This window comes from Panulirus ornatus, chromosome 5 (assembly GCF_036320965.1).
Source record: "Panulirus ornatus isolate Po-2019 chromosome 5, ASM3632096v1, whole genome shotgun sequence".
NCBI classification, from domain to species: Eukaryota; Metazoa; Arthropoda; class Malacostraca; order Decapoda; family Palinuridae; genus Panulirus; species Panulirus ornatus.
This window is the reverse complement of record NC_092228.1, coordinates 44,277,972-44,292,971: the sequence shown is the minus strand read 5'-3', so window position 1 is coordinate 44,292,971 and position 15,000 is coordinate 44,277,972. Positions and strand designations below refer to the sequence as shown.

The window sequence follows — 15,000 nt, the reverse complement described above, 5'->3', positions numbered from 1 at the left end:
TTACTTTCTCTTCCTTCCTCTCTCGCCCCCCCCCCCCCCCCCCCCCCTCTCTCCTCTCTCTCTCTCTCTCTCTCATTTTTTTTTTTTTTTTCTTTTTTTTATCAATTTTTTCTACCTTTTCCCCTCTCTCTCTCTCTCTCTCTCTTCTCTCTCCTTTTCTCAACCTTTTTCCACCCCCCCCCCCCCCCCCCCTCAATTTTTTTTTTTTTTTTTTAACTATTAACAACACATACAATTCATTTAAAAAAAACCTTAAAAAAAAAAAGGGGGGGTTTTGGGGGGGGGGATAAGTTTTTTTTTTTTTTTTTCCCCGAACTTTTGTTTTGGGAAACGTTTTGGGGGGGGGGGGGGGGGGGGGGGAATAAAGGGGGAGGGGGAAAAAAAATGGGCCCCCGGTGTGTGAGGGGAGGTGTGTGAGGGGAGGGTGTGAGGGGGATGTTTTGGGGGGGGTGTGAGGGGGGGTGTGGGTGGTGTGTGAGGTGGTGAGGGAGGTGAGAAAAAAAATTTGAGTAAAGTTTTTTTGTTTTTTTTTTGCCACAAAGAGAGAGGGGGAGAGAGGGAAGAGAGGAGAAGAGAGAGAGGAGAAGATAGAAAAGGGGAGACAGGGCGACAGAGGGGAAGGAGAGAGAAAAGAGAGAGGGAGAGGGGAGAGAGAGAGAGTAGAAAAGAGTAAAAGAGAAGAGAGAGAGAGAAAAGGAAAAGAGGAGAGAGGTAGGTTTGGATAATAGAGAATGAGAAGAGAGGGAGAGAGGAGAGGAGAGAGAGAGAGAGGAGAGACTGATAGATAGGGGAGAGAATAGATAAAATGATATAGGGGATAATAAAAAAGAGAGGAGAATTTAGAGGAGAGAGAGAAGAGAGGGGACTGAAAAGATAGAGGGAGAATTTGATAGATAGATTAGAGTAAAAAAGAGAAAAGAGAGAGAGTGAGAGAGAGAGTGGGATTTCTAGATAGATGAGAAATAGATTTGATAGATATAGAGATATAAAGAGGGAGGAGAGAAGAAAGAGAGAGAGAGTACTAGTTAAAATAGAGAGGAAATTTGATAGATATAGGGGATAATAGAGAGAGAGAGAGAAGGGAGAGAGAGGAAGAGAGAGAGAGAGAGAGAGCCCTTTATAGAAAAACAGAGATACTAGATAGATAGATAGAGGAGAATAGATAGTAGTTATTGAGATAATAAGAGAGAGAGGAGGAGAGAGAGGAAGAGAGGGGAGAGGGGAGAGAGACTAGATAGAAAACAGAGATACTAGATAGATAGATAGAGAGAGAATAGATAGATAGATATAGAGATAAAAAAAGAGAGAGAGAGAGAGAGAGAGAGAGAGAGACTAGATAGATACAGAGATACTAGATAGATAGATAGAGAGAGAATAGATAGATAGATATAGAGATATTAAAGAGAGAGAGAGAGACGAGAGAGGGGGATGAGAGGGGGAGAGAGGAGAGAAGAGAGACTAGAAAGATACAGAAGGGTATAGAAGATAGATAGAGAGAGAATAGATAGATAGATATAGAGATAATAAAGAGAGGAGAGAGAGAGAGAGAGAGAGAGAAGGGGGGAATGTAGAGAGAGAGAGAGAGAGAGAGATGGTGGTGTGAGGGAAAGAAGTTAATGGTCTGTGTCGTCTTCCATGTTCACCATATGTAACTTAATCATCGTTTTTAACAACCGCCAGTTTACTGTAACTTCTCCCTTTGGATACAGGAACTTTTGATCTCTTGGCTTACTGTAACTCGATCCCCTTTCTCAATGACTCGAACCCTCTCTCTCTCTCATGTCAGCTGACCCTTTGAGCACCAGTTATTTGAGTACCAATTATTTGAGTACCAGTTATTTGAGCAATTATCTGAGCACCAATTATTTGAACACCAATTATTATTTAAGAACCAGATATTTAAGCACCAATTATTTGAGCACCACTTACGTAAGCACCAGTTATTTAAGCACCAATTATTTGAGCACCAGTTATTTGTGCACCAATTATTTAAGCACCAGTTATTTAAGCACCAATTATTTGAGAACCATTTATTTGAGCATCAATTATTTGAGCATCAATTATTTGAGCACCAATTATTTGAGCACCAATTGTTTGAGCACCAATTATTTGAGCACCAATTATTTCAGCACCAATTATTTGAGCACCAATTATTTGAGCACCAATTATTTGAGCACCAATTATTTCAGCACCAATTATTTGAGCACCAATTATTTGAACACCAATTATTTGAACACCAAATTTTTTGGGGCACCAAATTTTTTGAGCACCAATTTTTTGTAGTACCGTTTTTTGTGCACCAATAAATTTTAACACCAATTGTTTGAACACCAATTATTTGAACACCAATTATTTGAACACCAATTATTTGAACACCAATTGTTTGAACACCAATTATTTGAACACCAATTATTTGAACACCAATTATTTGGCACCAATTAATTGAGCACCAATTATTTGGCACCAATTATTTTTTAGTACCAGTGTTTTGGAGCACCAGTTATTTGAACAAACCCCAAATTTTTTGAACACCCAAATTTTTTGGGAAAACCAATTAAATTTTTTAAAAAAAAAACCAATTGTTTACACCAATTATTTGAAACCAAATTATTTGAACACCAATTATTTAAAACCCAATTATTTGAGTACCCAATTTTTTGAAAACCAATTATTTGAGCACCAATTATTTCAGCACCAATTATTTGAACACCAATTATTTGAGTACCAGTTTTTTGAGCACCAATTATTTGAACACCAATTGTTTGAACACCAATTATTTGAGCACCAATTGTTTGAACACCAATTATTTGAACACCAATTATTTGAGCACCAATTATTTCAGCACCAATTATTTGAGTACCAATTATTTGAACACCAATTATTTGAGCACCAATTATTTCAGCACCAATTATTTGAACACCAATTATTTCAGCACCAATTATTTCAGCACCAATTATTTGAGCACCAATTATTTGAGCACCAATTATTTGAGCACCAATTATTGAGCACCAATTATTTGAGCACCAATCATTTCAGCATCAATTGTTTGAGCACCAATTGTTTGAGCACCAATTATTTGAGAACAAATTATTTGAGCACCAATTGTTTGAGCATCAATTATTTGTGCACCAATTATTTGAGCACCAATTATCTGAACACCAATTGTTTGAGCACCAATTGTTTAAACACCAATTGTTTGAGCACCAATTATCATTTGAGCAGCAGTTATTTGAGCACCAATTATTTAAGCACCAATTATCTAAGCACCAATTATTGAGCACCAATTATTTCTGAGTATATTGAATGGACCCCCACAGCTATCATTTTTTTTTCTCTCTCACAAACCTTGTATTGACTGTATTCTCACATTTTACTTTCCCACCCGACTGATATTTGTATAATAGATTATATTACTTAAACATGTCACCATTTCCACGCTAAATTATTTCACGGAAGTGATGAACAATGCGCCACCCCCCCCGCCCCCCCTCCACTTTCTCACTCACTCACAATGCACACAATTCCCACACTCTCTCTCTCTCTCTCTCTTCTCTCTCTCTCTCTCTCTCTCTCTTTTCCCCTCTTTTCTCTCTCTTCTCACCCCTCTCTCTCCTCGTCTGTCTGTCCTGTCTCTTCCTCTCTCATTCTGTTTTGTCTTTGTCTGTTGTTCTGTTGTCTCTCTCTCTCTCTCTCTTTTCTCTCTCTCTCTTCTCTCTCTCTCTCTCTCTCTCTTCTCTCTCTCATTCTGTCTGTCCTCTCTGTATGTCTGTCTCTCTCTTCTCTCTCTCTCTCTCTCTCTCTCTCTCTCTCCTCTCCATCTCTCTCTCTCTCTCTCCACAGTGGTTGGGGCTGGACGTGTACCCAGTGGGTGTTCAGGGTGCGCCATTACCCCACTGTGGGCCCACTGGTGAGAAACAGTGGATGCTGGGTGAATAACCACTTCTTGGGGGCCCCTTTTTTTCTTTCCCTCCCTGGGCCCCTCTCGACGCGCCCCCCCCCCCTATTCTTCAACAGGATTTGGGGGGGTGTCTGAGGGCCCCCTTCCCCCTTCCTCGAGTAGGGTGTCTGAAGGAGAGACGAGGAGAAGGGGCCCCCTTCCCCCTTTCCCCCTTTCCCCCTTCCTCGTCGTCAACAGAAAAAAGGGGGGGGACATCCGTTGCTAAACAGGGGGGTGTGGTCTTCAATAGCTGGAGGGGTGGGGGCCCCCCTTGTCAATAGATGGGGGACGTCTGGGGGCCCCTTGTCAACAGGAGGGGACGTCTGGGGCCCCCCTTGTCAATAGATGGGGGACGTCTGGGGGCTCCCTTGTCAACAGAAGGAGACGTCTGGGGGCCCCTTGTCAACAGAAGGGGACGTCCGTTGCTAACAGATGAATGTGGTCTTCAACAGGTGGAGGAGGGCCCCGTTGTCAACAGACGGGGGACGTCTGGGGGCCCCCTTGTCAACAGAAGGGGACATCCGTTGCTAACAGATGAATGTGGTCTTCAACAGGTGGAGGAGGGCCCCCTTGTCAATAGACGGGGACGTCTAGGGGCCCCCCCTTGTCAATAGACGGGGACGTCTAGGGGCCCCCCCCTTGTCAATAGACGGGGACGTCTGGGGGCCCCCTTGTCAACAGAAGGGGACATCCGTTGCTAACAGATGGATTTTTTCTTCAACAGGTGGAGGAGGGCCCCCTTGTCAACAGACGGGAACGTCCGCTAACAGATGGATGTGGTCTTCAACAGGTGGAAGGTGGGGGCCGTTTTCTCAACGGGCGAAAACGGGTTCTATAAGGAGGTAAGTTGTTAAAACAATTTGGTTTTCTTTTACGATAGACGGGGAGGTCGTCCCCCCCCTCCCCCCCAAGAGATGGGTGCGTTCGCAAAAGAACCCGGGTTCGTCTCGCGATTGGGGTGGGGGGGGGGCCCCCCTTCCTCCAATCTCATTGGGAAGTGGATATGTCTTGGATTGGAGAGATTGGTTTATGGTTCTCGACCAACGGGTATGTGAAGAGATTGGGTGCGTTCTCGTGGGAGATTGGGTTCGTTTTCTTGAGAGATTGGGTTCGTTCTCGAGAAAATGGGTGCGTTCTCTGAGAAAGAGATCGGGTGCGTTTTCTTGAGAGATTGGGTGCGTTCTCGAGAAAATGGGTGCGTTCTCTGAGAGATCGGGTGCGTTCTCTTGAGAGATTGGGTGCGTTCTCGAGAAAATGGGTGCGTTCTCTTGAGAGATTGGGTGCGTTCTCTGGGTGCGTTCTCTTGAGAAAATGGGGTGCGTTCTCTGAGATATTGGGTGCGTTATCTAAGAGATTGGTGCGTTCTCTGAGAGATTGGGTGCGTTCTCTGAGAGATTGGGTGCGTTCTCTGAGAGATCGGGTGCGTTCTCTGAGAGATTGGGTGCGTTTCTTGAGAGATTGGGTGCGTTCTCTGAGAGATTGGGTGCGTTTTCTGAGAGATCGGGTGCGTTCTCTTGAGAGATTGGGTGCGTTCTCTGAGAGATCGGGTGCGTTCTCTTGAGAGATTGGGTGCGTTTTCTGAGAGATTGGGGGGTTCTCGGAGTATTGGGTGCGTTCTCTGAAGAGTTGGGTGCGGGTTTTTCTGAGAGATCGGGTGCGTTCTTGAGAGGGTTGGGTGCCCTTCTTGAGAGATTGGGTGCGTTCTCTGAGAGATTGGGTGCGTTTTCTGAGAGATTGGGTGCGTTCTTCTGTTCTCTGGAATCTGTTCTTCGCTGCCAGGGGTAGTTTTTTGAACCAGCTGTGGAGTGCGTTCTCCAGGATGTGTTATGCGTCTGTTCACAACCAGCTGTTCTCCACCACCTGTGGTAAAATTATCCACCAGCTGGGTCTGTGTTCCCCACCACCTGTGTCCATTTCCCAGGGGTACCCCTCTCCCCTCTCTCTCTCTCTCTCTCTCTCTCTCTCTCTCTCTCTCTCTCTTTCTCTCACTCTTTCTCTTTCTTTCTCTCTCTGTCTGTCTCTCTCTCTCTCCCTCTCTCTCTCTCTCTCTCTCTCTCTCTCTCTTCCCTCTTTTCTCTCTTTCTTTTCTCTCCTCTTGTCAGTCTCTCTTCTCTCTCTCTCTCTCCTCTCTCTCTCTTCTCTCTCTTCTCTCTCTCTCTCTCCTCTTTCTCTTTCGTTCTCTCTCTTCTGTCTGTCTGTCTGTCAGTCTCTCTCTCTCTCTCTCTGTCTCTCTCTCTCTCTCTCTCTCTCTCTCTCTCTCTCTCTCTCTCTCTCTCTTTCTCTTTCGTTCTCTGTCTGTCTGTCTGTCTGTCTGTCTGTCAGTCTCTCTCTCTCTCTGTCTCTCTCTCTCTCTCTCTCTCTCTCTCTCTCTCTCTCTCTCTCTCTCTCTCTCTCTCTCGGGGGACATTTCTTGCTCTCCTAAGACCATGTTGATCACGTGGATTGCCCATCTCCCTCGCGATTTACGAGACGAGAGAGAGAGAGAGAGAGAGAGAGAGAGAGAGAGAGAGAGAGAGAGAGAGACAGACAGACAGACAGACAGACAGACAGACAGACAGACAGACAGACAGACAGACAGACAGACAGACTGACTGACTGACTGACTGACTGACAGAGAGAGAGAAAGAAAGAAAGAGAGAGAATGGGAGAAGGAGAGAGAGAGAGATAGTACAGAGAGAGAGAGAGAGAGAGAGAGAGAGAGAGAGAGAGAGAGAGAGAGAGAGAGAGAGACCCCCTGGTGTGTGTGTGTGTGTGTGTGTGTGTGTGTTTGACCCGACCATCACCTCTGTGCAAATGGGCTGGCGGGGGAAGGATGGGTGGGTGATGGGTGGGTGATGGGTGGGTGATGGGTGGGTGATGGGTAGAGATGGTGGGTTGATGGTCCGATCATCACCTGGTTCGAATGGTCTGTCGCGGGATTCGAACGGGCGCCTGGATGGCCAAGGGAGAGGGATAGACCAGTGTGCATCTATTGGCGGGGAAATCGACTCCTACATTTGTGGACATAGACTTCGCTGGGCGGGGTCTATCACCCGATAGACGTTGTTCTATCCCCGATAGACGTTGTTCTATCACCGATAGACGTTGTTCTATCACCGATAGACATTGTTCTATCACCGATAGACATTGTTCTATCACCGATAGACGTTGTTCTATCACCGATAGACGTTGTTCTATCACCGATAGACGTTGTTCTGTGACCGATAGACGTTGTTCTATCACCGATAGACGTTGTTCTGTGACCGATAGACGTTGTTCTATCACCGATAGACATTGTTCTGTGACCGATAGACGTTGTTCTGTGACCGATAGACGTTGTGTTCTGTCCCCGATAGACGTTGTTCTATCCTCGATAGACGTTGTGTTTTGTCCCCAATAGACGTTGTTCTATCCTCGATAGACGTTGTGTCCTGTCCCCGATAGACGTTGTTCTATCCCCGATAGACGTTGTGTTCTATCCCCGATAGACTTTACCTTTTTGTGCACAAGAGCCACATTACGTTATCAATACACACAGTCGTGTGACGTAACGACACACCCAAACCAGATGTATACATAGACATATACATAGACATATACACAGACATATACACAGACAGAGAATAAGAGAGAGAGAGAGAGAGAGAGAGAGAGAGAGAGAGAGAGAGAGAGAGAGTAGAGAGAGTACAGAGAGAGAGAGAGAGAGAGAGAGAGAGAGAGAGAGAGAGAGAGAGAGAGTACAGACAGAGACAGAGAGAGAGAGAGAGTAGAGAGAGAGAGAGAGAGAGAGAGAGAGAGAGAGAGAGAGAGAGAGAGAGAGGTTTTGATGAGCTGAAGAGGGTGTGTCTTTTCTAAGCTTAAGCTGAGCTGTGTGTCAGCAAGCTTAATAAGCTGGGCCTACAGATCAAACAGCTGACTCCAAGCAGCTGACTCTAAACAGCTGACTCTAAACAGCTGACTCCAAACACCTGACTCCATACAGCTGACTCCACACAGCTGACTCTAAACAGCTGACTCCAAACACCTGACTCTAAACACCTGACTCAAAACACCTGACCCCAAACAGCTGACTCCACACAGCTGACTCTAAACACCTGACTCCATACAGCTGACTCTAAACACCTGACTCTAAACAGCTGATTCCAAGCAGCTGACTCCAAACAGCTGACTCCATACAGCTGACTCCATACAGCTGACTCTAAACACCTGACTCCAAACACCTGACTCCAAACACCTGACTCCACACAGCTGACTCCAAACAGCTGACCCCAAACACCTGACTCTAAACAGCTGACTCCAAGCAGCTGACTCCAAGCGGGTGGTTCTGCTCAACTGACTCTAATCAGCTGACTCCAAACAGCTGACTCTAAGCAGCTGACCCCAAACACCTGACTCTAAACAGCTGACTCCAAGCAGCTGACTCCAAGCGGGTGGTTCTACTCAACTGACTCTAATCAGCTGACTCCAAACAGCTGACTCTAAGCAGCTGACCCCAAACACCTGACTCGACACAGCTGACTCCAAACAGCTGACCCCAAACAGCTGACTCCATACAGCTGACTCCATACAGCTGACTCCATACAGCTGACCTAGGCATGCTGGAACAAGAGGGTGATCTCGTCTTCACTTCGTCTCCAAACCTAACTTTGAAAGTTTTGAGAAAAAAAAATAGAAATAGAAAGTTTTCAAAATGTTTCGTACGAAATCTTACGAAAAGCCCCCCCGAGAGAGAGAGAGAGAGAGAGAGAGAGAGAGAGAGAGAGAGAGAGAGAGAGAGAGAGAGAGAGACTCGCCTCTTTAAGGTGATAGATAGATAGATAGATAGAGAGAGAGAGAGAGAGAGAGAGAGAGAGAGAGAGACTCGCCTCTTTAAGGTGATAGATAGATAGATAGAGAGAGAGAGAGAGAGAGAGAGAGAGAGAGAGAGAGAGAGACTCGCCTCTTTAAGGTGATAGATAGATGGATAGATAGATAGATAGATAGAGAGAGAGAGAGAGAGAGAGAGAGAGAGAGAGAGAGAGAGAGAGACTCGCCTCTTTAAGGTGATAGATAGATGGATAGATAGATAGATAGATAGATAGATAGAGAGAGAGAGAGAGAGAGAGAGAGAGAGAGAGACTCGCCTCTTTAAGGTGATAGATAGATGGATAGATAGATAGAGAGAGAGAGAGAGAGAGAGAGAGAGAGAGAGAGAGAGAGAGAGAGAGAGAGAGACTCGCCTCTTTAAGGTGATAGATAGATGGATAGATAGATAGATAGATAGAGAGAGAGAGAGAGAGAGAGAGAGAGAGAGAGAGAGAGAGAGAGAGAGATTTTGAAACGTCAGGGCCTGAAAGAACAGAGGAAATAGCGAAAGTTTACGACAGATTCTGGATGTAATGATGAACGGCTAGGGGGGAGCTTTGGCCCAAGGGTTGATTTATATATATATATATATATATATATATATATATATATATATATATATATATATATATATATTCCATGTGTGGCGAGGTGGCGATGGGAATGAATAAAGGCAGACAGTGTGAATTGTGTACATGTGTATATATGTATGTGTCTGTGTGTGTATATATATGTGTACATTGAGATGTATAGGTATGTATATTTGCGTGTGTGGACGTGTATGTATATACATGTGTATGTGGGTGGGTTGGGCCATTTCTTTCGTCTGTTTCCTTGCGCTACCTCGCAAACGCGGGAGACAGCGACAAAGCAAAACAAAAAAAAAAAAAAAAAATATATATATATATATATATATATATATATATATATATATATATATATATATATATATGATACACGTGTGTGTTTGTGTGTGTGTGTGTGTGTACACCCCCAACTTTTACACCCCCCCACTTTGCCCCCCCACCCTCCCCTCCTCCCCCCCAATTAATAAAATGAAAAGAAAATGGGAGACGGTATATCTGTCCAGGGCAAGACGGACCAAGGAAAATGGAACCCCTTCCGTTCAGAAGACCAGACCAGACCAGACCAGTGGCACTAGGGAGGAGGTCTGCGTGCCCTGTGGCGTGTGGTCTATCTACCTCCAGTTGCGAAGACCCACTCCCGAGCTATGGTCTACCATAGACCACCCCGGTGCCTCTCGTTTACCTAGAAAAGGGTCTGAGATGGTCTCTTAAGGAGTATTGTTTCAGACCCTACCCAACCGGACCTCCAGGTTGGGTTAGGACGAAGGATAGACCCGTATGGTCTTTTGGTAGGATACGAGGCCTTCAGGATAGTCGAGGATAGGCTGGGTAGTGGTCTGAAACATCTTGGATGGTCTGGATAGTGGCCTGAAACCCCAGGAATGGTCTGGGTAGTGGTCTGAAACATCTTGGATGGTCTGGGTAGTGGCCTGAAACCCCAGGAATGGTCTGGGTAGTGGCCCAAAGCCCCAGAAGTGGCCTGGGTAGTGGCCCAAAGCCCTAGAAGTGGCCTGGGTAGTGGCCCAAAGCCCTAGAAGTGGCCTGGGTAGTGGCCCAAAGCCCCAGAAGTGGCCTGGGTAGTGGCTCAAAGCCCCAGAAGTGGCCTGGGTAGTGGCCCAAAGCCCCAGAAGTGGCCTGGGTAGTGGCCCAAAGCCCCAGAAGTGGCCTGGGTAGTGGCTCAAAGCCCCAGAAGTGGCCTGGATAGTGGCCCAAAGCCCCAGAAGTGGCCTGGGTAGTGGCCCAAAGCCCCAGAAGTGGCCTGGGTAGTGGCCCAAAGCCCTAGAAGTGGCCTGGATAGTGGCTTAAAAAAAAACCCAGCCTCGATCTAGCTAGTGGCATTAAAGGGCCCTAGCACTGATGTGTGTGGAGATGTGACAACATGAAAAAAAAAACACCACCTCGATTGCCACGGGTCGTGGCCCATAACTCCAGGGACGAACCCAGGGTAGTGGCCTAGAACGAACCACCACCACTCCCCCCCCAAGTGTGGGTAGTGGCCTAAGCCCCTCACTGGGAAGTGGTCCAGACTTTCAAGGTGATGAGTGAGTGTGTGTGACCACACAGGCCACTTACCTGACTGGGGGGGGACCAATAGAACCAAATTAGGAAGGAGGGACCAGCTTTGTTCATTGGTATTCTGTGTCACCAAACCACCACTCCTTCTCCTCCCTTCCTTCACCCCCCCCAGGACAATGGCCTTTTCTACAATGCCTCCGAGGTTAAATGGCCAGCTGGGCTGACGAGGGGGAAAGGGGGAAAGGGGAAGGTGAGAAGAAGGGCTCTTAGAATGCCATCAGAATTCTCTCTCTCTTTTTAGGGGGAAGAAAAATATTATTCTAGTGGCGTACCGAAAGGGGTTCTCCATTCTTGGGTCCTATTTTGTTTTCCAATGTTTACGGGTGACTTCGGGTTCAGTTTTACTCATTCTAAACTTTATGATCACAGTCCTAGAGTTGACAGTGAGCCTAATGATCCATCAGAGAGATACAGTGGTGTATAGTGAGGACTTAAGAATCATATTGCCATGATGTTTTACCAATGTCATTTCACATCTCGAAGTCTCGTTCAATTTGAAGTCATTCTCGTGGGGGAATATGTGTGTCCAACTGACCTTGTACACTGTACGAACAGCATAATTGGCCAGCTGGTTGATGTCCTCTTGACGTGCGCCACGTCAAGGTGGTGATGTTCATCATACCTCCGTTGGTGTCTTGGTAGCGCCACGTCAAGAGGGGGATGTCATCGTACCTCGTCGGCACCTTCGTTAACAATTGGAATCGTATACGAGAGTGATGGACATCCAGCCACAGTTTGGTATATGAGTATGTGCAAGTCACAGACATATGTCTGTACCTCATAAACTGTAGATATGGCTTATCTCCACCTCATAAATTGTAGATATGGCTTATCTCCACCTCGTAAACTGTAGATATGGCTTATCTCCACCTCATAAACTGTAGATATGGCTTATCTCCTCCTCATAAACTGTAGATATGGCTTATCTCCACCTCATAAACTGTAGATATGGCTTATCTCCACCTCGTAAACTGTAGATATGGCTTATCTCCACCTTGTAAACTGTAGATATGGCTTATCTCCTCCTCATAAACTGTAGATATGGCTTATTTCCACCTCATAAACTGTAGATATGGCTTATCTCCACCTTGTAAACTGTAGATATGGCTTATCTCCACCTCATAAACTGTAGATATGGCTTATCTCCACCTCGTAAACTGTAGATATGGCTTATCTCCACCTCATAAATTATAGATATGGCTATACTGCACCTCACACTACACCCTTGAACACGACCAGACGATCCTTGAACACGACCAGACGACCCTTCAACACGACCAGACGACCCTTGAATACGACCAGACGAGCCTTGAACACGACCAGACGACCCTTGAATACGACCAGACGACCCTTGAACACGACCAGACGACCCTTGAACACGACTAGACAACCCTTGAACACGACCAGACGACCTTTGAACACGACCAGGCGACCCTTGAGCACGACCATACGACCCTTGAACACGACCAGACGACCCTTGAGCACGACCAGACGACCCTTGAGCACGACCATACGACCCTTGAACACGACCATACGACCCTTGACCACGACCAGACGACCCTTGAACACGACCACACGACCCTTGAACACGACCACACGACCCTTGAACACGACCACACGACCCTTGAATACGACCATACGACCCTTGAGCACGACCAGACGACCCTTGAACACGACCAGACGACCCTTGAACACGACCATACGACCCTTGAGCATGACCAGACGACCCTTGAACACGACCATACGACCCTTGAACACGACCAGACGACCCTTGAACACGACCAGACGACCCTTGAACACGACCAGACGACCCTTGAACACGACCAGATGACACACTGTGTTATCTTACTTCACACACTGTGTTATCTTACTTCACATACTGTGTTATCTTACTTCATACACTGTGTTATCTTATTTCATACACTGTGTTATCTTGCTTTAGTGTCTATCATTCATTCACACTGTGTTATCTTCATACACACTCTGATATCCTGTTTCTTACCCTGTTATCTTGTTTCACACTTACCCTGTTATCTTATTTCGTATCTTGCTCTACACTTTGGTATCTTGTATCCTATTCGACATGTTTCCTGTAGTGTTACTATGAATGAAATCACATGTCCTAAGATAGCATAATTCATATCACATATTCTAAGATAGCATGATTTGCATCACATATCTTAAGACAGTGTTATTTGCATCAACCTAAGATAACATTTGCATCACATATCTTAATATAGTGTGATTTGCATCAACCTAAGATAATATTTGCATCACATACCTAAAAGATAATATTTGCATCACATACCTATAAGATAATATTTGTATCACATATACTAAGATACTGTCATTTGCATCATTCTAAGATAGCATGATTCACATATCGCGAGAGACAAGGTCACCATTCGAATGACATACCCCCATGAAAATGTTGACCTTGACCCACTCACTCGTCTATCCCCGCCCCTTCGATCATGACGTCATCTGACCCGTTTGTTTATCTCGTGATCAGCTGATTTCATTCATGACCATGACGTCATCTGACCCGTTTGTTTATCTCGTGATCAGCTGATTTCATTTGTAGGATCAGCTGATCGACGTTCGCGTCGGCTCTGTCACATACGGGCTTTGGAGACATAGATAGATAGATAGATATAAAGGAACAGAGAGAGAGATAGATAGATAGATAGATAGAGAGAGAGAGAGAGAGAGAGAGAGAGAGAGAGAGAGAGAGAGATGAAGGGGGAAGATAGAGTGATAGATAGACAGACAGCCAGAGAGGGTGATAGATAGATAGACAGACAAACAACAGACAGATAGATATGAAAGGGGAGAGAGAGAGAGAGATAGAGGGTGATAGACAGACAGAGAGGGTGATAGATAGACAGACAGACAGACAGCACACAGATAGATATGAAGGGAAAGAAGGACAGACGGACACAAATGGCGAGAGAGAGAGAGAGAGAGAGAGAGAGAGAGAGAGAGAGAGAGAGAGAGAGAGAGAGAGAGAGAGAGAGAGAGGCTGGGTGACGGAGAGACAGAGAATGAATGAGGGAAAGTTACATAGAGTCACACAGACCTCGGGGAGAGTCAGGCGATGTGGACTGGCTTGCACGCCAATGAGAGAGAGAGAGAGAGAGAGAGAGAGAGAGAGAGAGTAGGGCTGTATAATGAATGGGTTAGAAAATGGGTTGAGTAGAAGCTGTTAGAAAAGACATAAGAACCTTAAAGGGGTGGGAAAATAAAAAATTACCCTAAATGCTAAAGTTTAGCGGCGTAAGTAAGGAAGGAAGGAAACAAACATTGTAATTTCCCAACCCACCTGGAACTTGAGTACCCTCGTCCACAAGTATATAGGAATTCCCAAGGGCATTTCGCCATCAGCTGTGGCCAATTCACCCACCTCACACCTCAGTTGGGGAAAGGCTTTTCTAATCACCGTATCAACGGGGAACAACGCCCTGTTTACCGTTGATGCAAATGAGAATGGAATGAATCATGATCCAACAGGAGGGATAAGACAGCACGACCGATGCGAAGTGATTTGGTTTCCGCTGGTCTGCGTCCAAAGTCTGCTAGAATGGTCCAAATCCATGGCTGTCTCTGTGGTTCTGATGTGTTCTTACGTGGTTGGGTAGCTGGCTGGGTTGTTCGCTGGTTGGTTGGGTAGCTGGCTGGGTCGTTGGCTAGCTGGTTGGGTAGCTGGCTGGGTAGGTGGCTGACTGGCAGGCTGGCTGGCTAGCTGATTGGCTGGCTGGTTGGGTCGTTGGCTGGCTGGCTGGGTAGCTGGCTGCTTGGGTCGTTGGCTGGCTGGCTGGCTGGGTAGCTGGCTGGCTGGCTGAGTAGCTGGTTAGGTGGCTGATTGGCTGGCTGGTTGGGTAGCTGGTTAGGTGGCTGATTGGCTGGCTGGTTGGGTGGTTGGCTGGCTGGTTGGGTAGCTGGCTGGCTGGCTGATTGGCTGGCTGGGTGGGTAGCTGGCTGGGTAGCTGGCTGGCTGGGTAGCTGGCTGGCTGGGTAGCTGGCTGGGTGGCTGGGTAGCTGGCTGGCTGGGTGGCTGGGTAGTTGGCTGGCTGGCTG

At 46.3% G+C, this 15,000-nt stretch overlaps 1 long non-coding RNA gene across 1 annotated transcript in view; it reads left to right on the top strand.

The window, feature by feature from the left end:
* LOC139748751 (uncharacterized) overlaps nucleotides 1–4,743 on the top strand; it is a 269,145-nt gene extending 264,402 nt beyond the window's left edge. Inside the window, exon 5 of the long non-coding RNA XR_011712818.1 lies at nucleotides 4,662–4,743. This is a non-coding gene — a long non-coding RNA (uncharacterized lncRNA). The remainder of the gene's footprint in view (nucleotides 1–4,661) is intronic.
* Nucleotides 4,744–15,000: the final 10,257 nt, after the last annotated feature.